Raw genomic sequence first — 13,349 nt, 5'->3', positions numbered from 1 at the left:
CATCCAAGGCATCGTAACCACCCCAAGTGAATCTGGCACTGGGAAGGGAAATCTCCATAGAAGAAGGAAATGTTCTTCTCAGAGAAAGAGGGAGAAATTTCCTTCTCCACCACCACCAAATCACTCAGCATCAAGTGTGGCACCACTAAGGAAGCATCTGAGACCTGAAATTTGTGGACAAAATACTGGAATTCAGATTTTCAGGATGCCAGCCCCTGTCCTCAGCTCAGCCCTGCCTCACAGCGGTTATTTTGGCAATGCCAAAGGGAACAAGTCCATGTGACAGCACCCTCAGGACTGGAAAGTTTTAGCACCATGCTGCCAACTTGCCACATACCTTAGATCTGTTCTTCTGGTTCCTCTAAAGCACTGGGTCTGTGCTACCTTAACTCTTGGTGTGAGGAATTTGGAAACTTTGGTAAAGATATATTGATGTTTTGGAATATCGTAAGTCCTCTTTATGAACTCATATAGCATAATCTTAACTTTATGAGTTGTTTTCATCATCTGCTCAAACCATTAAAATGGCTGCTCTGTGTGTTCACAAATGTCCAGGCCATCTGGTATTCCTCAAAATGCTATTTTTAATTTTAAAATAATCTGAAAGGTGCCTTTGAAATAGCATAATCTCTGCACAGGTGAAACACTACTGAAAGAAGAAATTTTAAAAAAAATCAACATGCAATGAATTTTGCAAGAAATCATGAGGAGAGAAGGTTTCAAATCAGAAATCATATTCTCTGAGCTCGGGGGCTCCAGGCTCTGCTTCCCAGCTCTCAGCCAAAGCAGGACCTGAATTAAAGTGCAGCCACAACTCTGGGGCTTTCATGTTGATGCAACACCCCCCATTTCTTCACTGGATGCAGGAGCCAAAACAAACGTGGAGGATTTGCATTAATGTGTCAAGACCCAAAGAGAGGCGCAGAAACATCCCAAATGAGCAAGTCAAAGCTGCTCTCAAGGAACCATTCCCCTCGGTTCCACCCCCAATCACTCTTTCCCTATGAAGTTGCTATGGTGATGATAATTATTCTTGATCAGCAGGATACAGTAATTATTGCAATAAAAATCACATAAAGCTTGTCACTACATGTGTGAGACAGGGATTGTCTCTTCAATTATGCACCTTTCCTTGCCCTCCCCCTCCCTTTAAGGTAGGGTGTTGGGGTGGGGATTTTTGTTGCAATTATGTAGTAAAAGACAAGAAATTAAATTATTTCTTGCTAATATCAACTTTGCAGGAGATGATGGCAGTTGCCAGCAGCTGTTTGGATGATCCCAGTCAGGCAGTTTCTGATTATTTCCACAACAAAGGAGGTAAATAGGATTTGAGAATTTATGGCAAAAATTAAATGGCTTAGTATCTCACAACATATTCTGGAGACTTTTGAATACTGGCCTAAAGTTTTGCAACCACTGGAGCCCCTCAGTTCTCCAGTATGATGTTTAGTTCATGGGGCTGAAGGTCAGCAGAAGAGCCCCCAGGTTCCAGTTCACACCCTGGCTGCAGCTCCCTGCTGCCTGCTTGTGGGGAGGGCCCTGGCTCTGGCACAGCACAGAGCATCCCAGCCCAGGGCTGGTGGCTCGCACCAGAGCAGCTCTAAGGCAGCTTAAGCTTCAAGGCTTGTTTACCCCCTGTTTGTAATTTTACTTTGTTGACCTTCATTTTCAAAGTAGTTGCAAGCATGCAGTGATTGATGGAGGGAGTAACCTGATATTGATATTCTGAAGACATCCATCATGAACTCTAATCTCAGATATAACTGTATGTGGAAACCTTTCTAGAAATCAGTCTCCTCCTTTGTGTGCCTAAGTGCACATAAGAACTTACACACACATTCAGACAAAACCACTTTGCTTTAGGACATCTTCTTCATGTTGGGCTGGGAGAACACCTGAGTCATTCCTGACTGGCTTTGGGCATTTGATGCTTTGGGTATTGCTTACAAACTGTGCCTGACACAGGGCCCAAATGTTTCCGGCTCCCCAGAGCCCACAAACAGCATCCCTTTTATTACCTGTGGATCAGGCAGAATCCATAAAAATTGCATTTTACAGTATCTTATTTCATCTCTACATTTGGTAACTGCTTCAAAAGAAGGAGGGAGAAAACAATATCACAGGATATTCTCAGCAGGTCGTAGGTTGGATAATAGCACAGCAGAAATCAATCAGCATTTCAGTAATGCAAATATTTTAAAAAGCACAAAAAGTTGATGCGAGTTTAAGATCTGCTGAACCAACAGGTTTTGAAGCACTGCCTTAGGTAGGTAACTAGCTTTTTTTTTAGTACCTATATGACACAATCTTTTGTTATACTCGTTATGACATAATGTTCTGTATCATTAATATGGGACTAATCTCACAGGCATCTCATCTGCCCTCAATGGAATGGGAGCGAGGCCAGATCCTCAAGTATGCAAAAATCCAAGAAAAAGATTTATCTGTCTATCAGCATGTATTCATTCCACTTAAATTTTTATTTGTTCATTATCAGCTTAACCAGCACTTCACAATGTAGAGAAACCAGAGGGCCTCTATCAAAAAGCAGAGTAGGTTTAGGAGAAAACAAGAATTCTACCCCCCTTTAACCAAGGCAAGAGTGATAAACTGCAGAGCAGAGTCAGTAGAGGGAACAAAACTATCTTTTTGTCTTGTTATAGGAGACAACAGAAAAAGAAGATGGCAAATTACCTCTGATGCCTTTGACAGGTTTGTTTGGTTCGTGCATTCAGCCAGTTGTAATTTTAAAATGTCATAATTGCAAGTCTCAAAGCAGTATAAACTGGAATTTGAGACGAGGATCTTGGAGCCAGAATTCATGTTCTACTGCCCACTCACACAGAGCTTTCTCTGTGAACTTGGCCATATCACTCAGTCTTAAACTCAATGTCCAATAATTTGAAGGTTTTCAGATTTGGGAGGGTTTAACAAAACCCCAGATCTTAGTACTGGCACCCAGGTGTCAAGTGAAATCATGTCTAAGTCCTTCTTGCACATTAAACCTCGTAAACATAGAAACCACAATAAAATTCTTCAGAAAATACTTCAAAATCACTTAACACAGAGGGTGTCACAGCAGGAATTCAGGATCATCTGAAGCATCAGAACTTTGTCTTTTGGGCAGGCTGACCACCAGGAGCTTCTGCTGTGCTTTCAAATGACATTCTCAGTTCCTTACTAAATCTAAACTTGCACATACAGCATGTTTCCACATTAAAGCCAAACACCACCTCATGCTCAAGCCTTCCCATCATTTTGCTGTTTGTTACCACCTCCAGTTAAACTCTGAATGTTCTGTTTTCTGATAGTCTCATTCAAGAAAACCAATGTTTTCCTTGCCAAAGAAATCTCTAGAACTTCTGCACACTCACCTGTGGGATGCCCTACACAGCCGTGCCCTAGGACTGACTAGCCAGCTCATTAACAGCACGTTGTTGTTTTATTTTTTTCCTAAAAAATCCCAGTTTTCCATCCAGCCCTGCACGCAGGAGGGGGTGGGTGTTTTCCTGCCTATGTGAGGTATGCAGACCTCTGTGCCCCCCAGGACAATGTTTCACTTGTTCCCCTTCCCAAGGGGATGGCTGGAAGATGCTCTAGCCCCAAGGAGATCAAAGAGCTGCCAGGACGGGCTGGTCAAGCATTTCCCTTTCATCTGAATATATTGTTTGTGATTCTGAGCCATTCCCAAAGGTGAAGAAGGCTTCTAATCATTGCAGGAAGAGCCCTGGGAGATGACAGCAAGAGAAAAGAGAAGATTAAGGATTGCTTACAAGCACCGGGGAACAGCAGGTTACATATTTGGAGTAAACTGCATTTGTGGATTTTACTTAAACAGATTTCTAACAAAGAGTTAGAAATTCAGGCAGCATAAAGGAAGCAATCACTTAACACTGGTACCTTATAATGGAACTGGGGGCTGCTTTATTGCCAGGATATCTATTATACTGTAAGGTGTGCATTTTGTAATCTTTTGCATTTCTAAAAATTAACACTGCACTACAATCAAAAGTACTTAAATTATTTTCATTACACAATAGTTTTTCAGAGAATCACCAAATTCGCCAAATAAAGCAAAGCAGTTCTATGTCCTCATAAATCACACAGAGAAACTGAAAACAAGACAGTGCCCTTTAAAGTGCATAAAACCACCCCAGACCACAGAATTTTAAGTTTCTTCCATCACAGCTTTTTCTCGTAGTTCAGCAATTCATTTTCAAAACAGTGAACTGAAATTTATCCAAATTTCACTTTGTTGTTGTCATCTCTCATAACAAAACAGATCAAACTCCATCTACACCCTTTTGCAGTAAGGATGAGCCCATTATCACTAGAAGGAATCTGATAAGGTTTCTGTAATTCAGCCAAAGGGAATAAAGACTTTTTAATTTTTATTTTTCACTTCTAATTTTCCGCACTGTGGCAGCACTGAAGGAACAACCAGTGAGGGGCAGACCTCGGCCAGGGCTCTGTAAAACTGCTAACAACAGCTCTCAGCTGGAGTGAGAGGGACCCAGGAGCTGATCCAAGCCCTGCCACTACAGCTCCCATCTTTGACCCCCCAGGTAAGCAGAGGGCTGTGACATCACATAATTCTCAGGACTGAAATATGTCTGACATCCAAGAATTCCAGCTCTTTCAGATCCACCAAGTGGTTTAAGCACAGGATGAGGTCCCAGGGCTGCTGTGCTTGTCCCCCCGAGGAAGGAAAGAGGCAAAATCCTGGTGCTCCCCAGTGCCCAAGGCCCCTCCCAGGGAGGCTCTGTGCCAGCAGCCTCCTGCCACGGGCTCCTCTCCACTGCTGCTGCCACAGGAGCTCCACAGTGAATAATCAGTGAAACATGTTCAGCCTCCAGAAGCAGATGGAGCTGCTCTGTGCAGAGGAGCTGCAGATATTCCCCTCCTGCTCTATTTTAACAGTAATATTTTCACTGGAGCAAAAAGAAAACAAGCAGTATTAAGTGCAAGTATCTCCTGTATAAATATTTATCTAAGGAAGAAAAAGTGTCCTTGTGTGCAACCACAGGTGCACAGACAAACACTTCAACACGAAATTCCATAAAATAGCCTTCGGACAAGGAGCTGAGCAGTGTTTGGACAGATGGCCAGTTCTTCTAGAAATGCTTCATTTTACCTCCATTGTTTTATTCAGGGCAGGTTGCTGTACTGGAAACTATTCTATAGCACCCTTTTCATTCAGTAGCTTCCATGAATTATACAAATGAGAGTTTACCATAGTCCAGGTATAAATCGCAGGGTCTCTAAAACCTCGAAGGCATTTGTCTTTGCACAGAATTCACAGAGTGCTCAGAACAGGCTGGGGCAGCCCTGCTGGCAGAGAAGGAACTGGGAAATTGACAGCCTGGAGAGTTCACATCTGAAAGACTAAAGAGTCCTATCAAAACTGAGAGAGGCATATCAATAAATTTTTTTAATAAATAAATAAATATATAAATGGGGGGGGGCAAAAACAAAACAAAACCAAAAAAAACCCACCACCAACAACAATTCCAACTAAAAATGCTTCAGTGAGAAGTGTCTGAAATCTGAAATAGAGGGGAAAATTCTTTCAACTCCTGCAGCTAGCTGAGGCAAGTTCCCTGGTATTTCTTCACTGGGAAGTTTCTTCCCTTTGGCTATACAGCAACTCATGCCTACAGGAGAGGAGAAAGCTGATAAACCAGGATTAGGTGAACTAGTCTAGATAAAGAACTGACTTGAACCTCTGCCCAAGGTTTGAACCCAAGGCTTGCTCTTCAAATCAAGTATTAGGAGGCAGTTTTCCCCCTTTCCTTTTTTCCTTGCTTCCCCTTGTCCAAAATCTCTTCTGTCCTGGGTGAAAGCAGATGCTTTAGGATCTCGCATCCCAGAGAACCTTTTTCCTCAGTTTGACAGTCCTGTACACCTTGTAGCTCCTTTCCAGTGAGATGATTTCCCAGATCTGGGAGCACAGGGAGTGTGGAAGCCTCTCCCGTGTCACAGCCCCTCAATGCCCCTCATGCAGCTGGGACAGCAGCAGCACCTCCCAGTGCTCTGAATCCTGAGACCCCTAAAGGAGCCCTGCTGTTCAAAGATAGTTTAAATCACAGGGTCATGATTATATGCTGCATCCAAAAATTTTAAGTAATGAGACATTTTTAGGGGTTCCTGCAGCCACAGCATCCTCTGACCTGTATGGAGGTGACACATCTGTACAAGGCATGGAGCTGTTGCACATTTGAAAGCTTTCTTGGAAGGATTTCACCAAATACTCAGTCCAGGCACTGCCACCAAAATCACATGCTGAATGCAGTTTCAGAATATTCTCTTCTGCACTCTGTGTGTTCTGAGAAGAGAAAAACTTTTTTAGTACTTGAACATACGCTTAAAAGATCTATAAAGCTGCCAGTCAACATCAAATGTCTCTTTGCAGATGCTCTCTTTTCTACAGCCAGGGGATGGTATCAATAAAAAGAAAAAACAGAAGGCCTTCAATGCAGTAGTCATTCCTGCTCCCTTATTCTTTAAGTATTTAGCCAATTTAGGAGAAAGGCAAGATCAAAATGCAGGATAATCAATGTAAGCTGACACAAGGCCTAAATTTTATATGCCTTTTCTTATTTCTCTTCCAAAATATCAGAATATGAGGAAATATGATTTTTAAATGAGCATAGTTAATACACCCTGGAATGAACAATAAACAGCTGAAATGAGCTCCTCAGCCCATTCTTTTAAAGTGTCTAACGTGTAATCCTGGTAACACTTAACATTCATTTGAACATGAAAAGGCTTCAGGCTAGAGGTGCTAATAAGAACACCCCACACTTCAGCTTTAAACAGACATGGCAATTTGTATTTCAATAAGGGGAAAAAAAATCAGTCTTGAGGAAAGAAATACCTCCACTCCTCCACTGTATCCATTTACAGTGCTCACGTGCACACGTTTCAGCATCACTAATGCAAATCCAGCGTCAGGAAGACAATTTAAATTGCCCTTCAAAAGGCAGAAAAAGAAACATATCATTAGCGTGACATCTCACTTCTGTGAAATGCATGAAAGTCTGGTTGTGCTGCATAAAGGTACAGGTAGGTGTAAATGAAAAAATGCATTCTTTGCTTGGTGATAAGGAAAATGTGGAAACAGAAATGCCAGGGTGACAGACTATCTTCTGCTTTTTCTCACTCTGCAGATCTGACAGCTTCACATTGAAGCCACATTATAATAAGGCTGGAATCCTTTACCTGTTGGGAATGTAGGACTTATGTTTGCTCCTGCTTTAATCAGGAAAAAATAAAAACTCAACTCATCACCAGCATTGTGTCTTGTTCTCTCATTTCCTGGGAGCCTCATCAGCATCTGTCTTGTCAAAGTGAATTTTAATTGCTGCACCATTAAATGTTTTTTAATGCCACCTTTCTTTGGAGCCAAGTCTGACTTCAGTTCCTGTACATGGAAGAACCTTCTGTAAGAAACCTGGAATAAGTCTTGAAAGCAAAATGCTCAAGAAAATGTAGTGCTAACTGCCTTGATTTTTTTAATGTGATTAAACAATTGCCTGAGTTTTTGTGGAAGTCAGAAAGAAATTATTTTTATTAACTGCTCCTCTCACTTCTAACTCATCAAATTGAGTTTATATGACAAATAGTTACTTCTAAGAGCATGTTAGCAAAGCTGTCCCAGAAAAATCATGTGCCTGTGTATAGATGAACATTTGTCCTATATATTAGAAATTCTCTCTAGGAGATACTGGAAAGCTGAGGGGAAAATCCAAAGCACAAATTGGAATGAAGAAATCAGCATTACTCGTGTTCTCGTGATAGAACAGAACTGATCTGCCTGAGCTGTTTTAGGTTTGATCACTGTAGATCCAGGGCACATTTGTGCTGAGGCTGCCTGTGGAAGTCACACATTCCAGGATGTTCTTGGGAAAGAGAAGAACATTTGCTGTATGGAAATCAGTGCAGGCTATTATGGGAACACCTTAAGCAATTCCATGGAAAACCTCAGGAGCTGCCAAGCCAAGTTTTAGGCTACTAAGGGGAATGAGAAAGATAAGTAGCTCTCAAAATATGTGGTGGAAATAAAAAGCTGCACAATAAGCCCTGAACTTCTCTCTGTGACCTAAAATAAGGAAAATGTGAAGATTATAAATAAATCTAATATTAGGCTTTCTGATATAAATTTCCTAAACTACACAAGTTGCTAAAATCTTCCCTCTCTTCCTCATGCCCACAAACTGATTTCATCAGCCCCACAAACCTGAGACACAAGGTTGCTGCTGCTTCATTCTTTTTTCCCTTTTTTTTTTTTTTTTTTGGTGAGTTTTTTTCCCCTGTGCTTTTTATGCTTTTGCCACTGTTTAAAAATATCTTCTAAAATCTGATGTAATAAAGACAGAATTACATCCCTGGGGCCTCAGGAAGATCAATAAGTAAGTTAATTTCCTGAGTGGCCATAGAGCTCCTGGTTTGTGAGAGAGGAAAAAGGACTAAAGGACACAGAAATGTGGGCCCAGAGAGAGCTCCAGCAGCAATCCTGGCTTCCTGCAGGCTCAGACACCCATGATGTTTGTGCTTTGCTCTCTCCTCCCTTTGCACCCAGCCACAGCTCTCAGAAGTTAGGAGAAGGTGTCCCATTCCTGGGGCAGCATCCCTGGGGAGCCAGGGCAGGGATGGAGGGATGGAGGGAGAGGGACAGGGAGGGAGGAAGGGTCTGGGAGGGCTTTGTTCCATCCTGCCTTTGGCACTGGAGCACCACAACCTCCCTGCCCAGCCAGCAGCCTCAGCCCTGCTGTTCCCAGCCTGCTGCTGATTTTCACTTCTGGGAACAGCAGGCCAGGGAACAAACAGAGCTGATCTCAGAGAGGGACAGGTCCCTGTGTGGGCAGTCAGTCCTCTGCCCTCTTCTAGACATGAACAGGTGCACACAGGGATAGGAGAAGGAAGATTGTCAGATACTTCGATGAAGAGAATCCTGAGCTTTCCCATCCCTGCAAAACCAGCTCCTCTGCTCCCTCCTCAGCCAAGAGCCTGCTGATGCAACCCTTGGTTGACAAACTGGAGCCACATTAATGACAAACCCCAAACTAGCCCAGCTCAGATTGCTGTGGAAACTCATCCACAAAATGATTACTCCCTAGTTTATAGTCAAAGGTCTCATTTGAGCAGATGTTAATCCATTTTGAATGCACAAGTTTCTTTCACGGTTCCAATTTAACCCAGCCCAAACCAAACTGGCAGACGCAGCCCCAGTTGCCCCAGAGTGGCACCCTGGGCATTGCAGCAACCAAAGGGCTCTGGGGAAAGAGAAGTGTTAGAAAAGTTAGAAAAGTGAAGCTCCTCAGTCTCATGGCTGCTGGAAATGAAGAAGGTTCATTTTCCCTGCACTGCAGTCCCTGAAGCTGGGTACCTGGATAAAGACTCCGAGCTTCTTGTGGTTTGCACAGCACAGAACCGAGGGAGATGCTGCCATGGAAAAGTGGAAGAGTCTTGTCTCTTGACAGTTACTGCACATCCAGTCTCACCAAAACTCAGTTCTGACTTGAGGGCTGTCTGGAGCAGTTACTTCATCAGATTTGCCTGTGGGAGAGCTCTAGAAATTGCCACCTGTGAACATTTCCAGGAGGGAACAAATGAGTGCTGAAAAACCATCTGTTAAATTTAAGGTAATACATACAGCTTCTGCACTGTGGCCTCAGTTTTCAATCAGCCAGGTTCAAATGTAGCTTATCAAGAGCTCTAGGAACAATCAAATCCACTTTCATGGGCCTTTAGTAAAAAGAGTAACATGTATAAGCTTTCCTAAGCAGCCTAAAAAAAAAAGAGTTTACATTAAAAGATGTAACAGATACACAACTATGCTCAAATATTTTTATTTGTCTAACATAAGGAATAAAACAAGTTACAGCAAAGCATGAAACCTGATGAGGATTCTACCTTAAGGAAAAAAAAATTTGTCTTTTATAATAACAAATAGTTGGAACCAGCACATTGCTTTCGCGACATTGTTCCCTTCAAGACAAGTCCAAACTGTTCAACATTATGAAAACTCTGCCTATTGCTTTGTACCAGAAAATTTATTACCCCCAAATCATTTACAACAGACAGCATGCATTCCAAAACTGATTTGTTACTTTAGGCCACAACAACTCACTTTCAAAGCTTAAAGAATCCATTATACTGTGCAAAGGAAAGCCCGTGAACAGGACACAGAGATGCTTCAAGAGGAATTCCAGTAAAAAGTTTGGATGGAGGAAGGCTGCAAGCCCAGCCAGACAATTCACTGGGAGCCTTCTGGGCACCCTGGACTGGAGGAAAAGATTGAATACGATTTTTATTCCATGAAGTGTTCAAGCATTTGTCACAATTTCAGCAAGTTGCTTGTTTGGTTGTGAGAAGGAAGCGAGGCAATTAGAGAAGTCAAATATGATTAACACAGGAACTCTGCTCTGTGGGAGATGTCATTACCTGCTGACACAGAATGGGGCATTTGTCTCACTTTGCTGCAGCACAAAACACAATGTGTGTGTTCAGCACTACTCTGCTCCTCTGATTTTGTTATGAGCCACAACAGACACTTGGGCCAGTTTGATTTATTTGATTAAAATATCTCAGACATTTTTCAGCTATGGAGGCCACTGCAATTTAACAACTGCTGGTCTTAGAGCTTGGCTGAGAGCAGAGGAGTGTTACACCTCAGGAGGCAAACCCAGCCCAAGGAGAGCCAGCAGCCAGAGCAGTCCCACAGAACCTGACCCATAAAGAGAATCCTGTGGGAAGGGGACATGGGAGGTGGGAGCAGCCCCTGGTGTCCAGGGCACGGGGCAGGCACTGAGCTGATGGCACAGAGGTGACACGGGGCCTGGGGTGCCTGCTGAACATCTGCATCTGAAGATCAAAGAGCTTAGCAAGCAAAGCAAGTCTTAGAAAGTTACCTACACACTTGATTTACAACCTCTTTAATCACAAGGGACAATACTCAGGAATTTTTTTTTTTAAATCACTGCAAATTCACATCATTAAGGGTCTTCTTCTACTAAGTTATCACAAAGTTTGAAAAGTGACGTGGAAACAGCATCTAGAAGTCATACATGTTTGGTTAGCATTTGAAAGTCTGTATTTCTTTGAACTGATGCATACCCAAACAGCTCAACTAGGGCTTTAAATTGTAATCCTATATGACCAAAATACAGGAAACTGCTTTGAAAAGAAAACAAAACCCCAGGGCACAAGTGTTAGTCACTGTGGTGACTCAACCAGTCGGCTCTGGGTGCTCAGCTGCCCTGGGGTTTGCCCAGAGCAGGAGGAACTGAGTTCTTGGCACGTAAAAATATTGTTCTGAGTCCTTTGGAGGTGACAGTGTTCTGAGTTTAACACGTGGTGTTTGCAACTTGATTTTTAATTCAAAGCCGTGGGACCTAGGAGCCCCAGCATCCCTGAGCCCAGCTTGGTGCTCTCAGAGCTTCTCATAACTTGCTCAGGGGACAAACTGGGCTCCTTTATCCACTGTCTCTCCCTGGAGTCATGTTCTAGTGGTCTATTTCATAATCACTACTTCTGGAAATTGATTGTTTTTATTTTTAAAGCTGTTAGACATCTGTTCTTCCTTTAATGTAAACATTCCTTCTCTCTCTCTTTTTTAATCCCACACCTATTTTGCTTTTCAGTTCTCTCTTGAAAATATTGACTGTAAAAAATCCAAACTGGCCAAATCCACTCCAAGCTATTCTGAGCACACTGCTGCAGAACGAAGCACAGAGTAAAAAAAAACAAACAAACAAAAAAAGAGCATTATCTACCATTTAAATGATTTCCAAAGCTACCATTTAAGATGTGGGTTTTCTGTGATCTTTGTCCAAGAAAACTCACCAGTGAGCTTAATGAGATTTCTTTGGGCACACACAGCAGAGCAGGGAGTGACCAGGGGATTTTGCAGCACACAGAACCCAGGCTGCTGCAGGTGGGCACAGACAGCCAGAGGGGCTCCTCAGCACTCAGTTGCTCTCTCTGTCCTCCAGGGGTGTCACATCTGAGAGGAGATAGCACATCCTCAAAGTGCACCTCTTTTTTGCTCACAACAAGATTTAAGATCCCTTCCAACCCAAACCATTCTGGGATTCTGGGATTTGTATTTTGGCACCTGGGTCCACTGGCTGTGTGTCTGTTCTAAAATCCATTTCCAAACACAGACAAGTTCTGAGCTGTAAATTGGCTTGGAAACCAGGCAAGCAGACCAAGTGCAGGCCCAAAACAGATTCCCTGTGCTCTGAAAATCCAAACAGTGCAGCTCAAGCACATGCAGCAACACAAAGCACTCCTAGAAAGCACCCAAAGCCAGGTGAGTCCACACCCCAGCTCGGCTCTCCAGCCAATCTCTGCCTCAAAGCCTCCATGAGGTGAGGTGAGGAAAATGCAGCCCCGCTTCCAATGGAAACACAGCTCCCTGTCCCTGCCTGCAGTTTGTGGTGTCAAGTGTTCCACACACCCGCTGGTGAGCGCAGAGCCCCGGGAGTGTGATCCCAGCTCCAAAAGCAGCCAGGTCTCCAGGGCTTTTTGGCTTTTCTGGAAGCAGCAGCATGCTGCAGGGAAGGTGGGATCAGCACCACGCAGTGCCACAGCACGGGCATCACTCCACAGCCTTTGTTCCACCAAAGCCCTGCTCAAGGCAGGTGTTGAAAAGGTGGGTTAAAAGGTGAGCTTTTAAAGTCCTGAAGGGTTTTTTTTTGTTTCCACCCTGGTTTTTCTTCACATTTCTGGTCACTTACTAGTGTAACTGAATAGTGAAAACAAGCAGTTTTGATTATTGCTGTATTGGAGAAGTTATTTAATCAGACAAATGAAAAACATTTGTAGTCATCACAGCCAGCTCTGGGTACCAGAAGCTCTTGACAGCTGGCTCTCCTGGCCCTCTGTGTTAGTTTAGGGCCACATCCTCATTTTAAACAGATGCACAAAACAAAACTTCCAACTGGATGGACATGTGAGCACCCTGGTAGTAGAAGAGACCCATTTAGAGGATGCTGAAATATAATTACATCATATATCCATTAGAGGGATGGTCTCTGCAGCTCCCAGAGAACTTGGCAGAGCATTAAAAGCCCGTCAAGGCTGACCACACAATAACTGAAGGGGAGGAAGAAAAAAACACATCAAACCACAGAAAAAGCCCAAGAAAGGATTTCTGGTGTGCTACTGCACTTTGATCTAAAACAGAAATAATCTTCTGGAAGGGTACCTAAGGCACACCACTGAGAAAGTGCCCAGCACACCTCCACCATGACTTTGCTAACTTCCAAAACTCAAAGGCCTTCTTAGCAGAATCCTTTCCTCTCCAAGGACATCCCTGTGTCCTATCCCATCCCCAAGGACAT

The sequence above is a fragment of the Passer montanus genome, unplaced genomic scaffold, assembly GCF_014805655.1.
Source record: "Passer montanus isolate IOZ18808 unplaced genomic scaffold, ASM1480565v1 scaffold227, whole genome shotgun sequence".
Classification (NCBI taxonomy): Eukaryota; Metazoa; Chordata; class Aves; order Passeriformes; family Passeridae; genus Passer; species Passer montanus.
This window is presented reverse-complemented; position numbering follows the sequence as displayed.